We start from the raw sequence: 687 nt of genomic DNA, 5'->3' as shown, positions 1-687 counted from the left end.
GATGCTTTATAAAATTTTACAGCATAAAAGTAAAAATACTAGATTCATCATATCTTATCAGAATATATATGTAATTCTTTTAGTTTAAAATAATCTTGTCCAAAATGACTTCTAATTCGGAACTAGAGGGAGTAGGTATGTTTCTCTTCCCCGCTTCTCGCCTATCAATGGACCGTTATACCATAGATGGGTCGTTACACGAAAAATGAGCTGTGAGAAATCACTCAATCCTGACACGATAGGAAACCACACACAGCGCAGTGCTCACACATAGTATCACCTCGCTATCTGAAGGAGGACAAGCGATCAAGTGAGCTAAAAAATAGGCCAGACTTCTTTTCAGTTCGTACATTTTTCAGTCTTTTGACTAAGATAAAATGTAATATTTGTTCTTATCAGTCCAATATATGATATGTGGACCATATGTTCACTTTGATATTAAATTTATTGAGTATTAAATATGATTGTGCATCGTCGCAACACATGGACATTGTACTAGTTAGATTAAACATGAAAGATACAAAAGAGTATATATAAATCATGTAAATATTATCAAAACTGAAATCAAACCTATTAGATTTCTAAAAACTATGCATATACGTATATGTGATAAAGATAATGATGAATCACATAGGTGATAAAAATTGAAACCAATTTAGTTAGATTTTATAAACTAGATGCACACGA

General features: G+C 31.7%; 1 pseudogene; it reads left to right on the top strand.

The window, feature by feature from the left end:
- The first annotated feature begins 350 nt into the window (after window positions 1-350).
- On the top strand, window positions 351-485 carry LOC111590645 (uncharacterized; annotated as a pseudogene).
- Window positions 486-687: the final 202 nt, after the last annotated feature.

This window comes from Zea mays, chromosome 1 (assembly GCF_902167145.1).
Source record: "Zea mays cultivar B73 chromosome 1, Zm-B73-REFERENCE-NAM-5.0, whole genome shotgun sequence".
In the NCBI taxonomy this organism is placed as follows: domain Eukaryota; kingdom Viridiplantae; phylum Streptophyta; class Magnoliopsida; order Poales; family Poaceae; genus Zea; species Zea mays.
The sequence above is the reverse complement of the archived record's forward strand: the minus strand, read 5'-3'. Positions and strand labels throughout refer to the sequence as shown.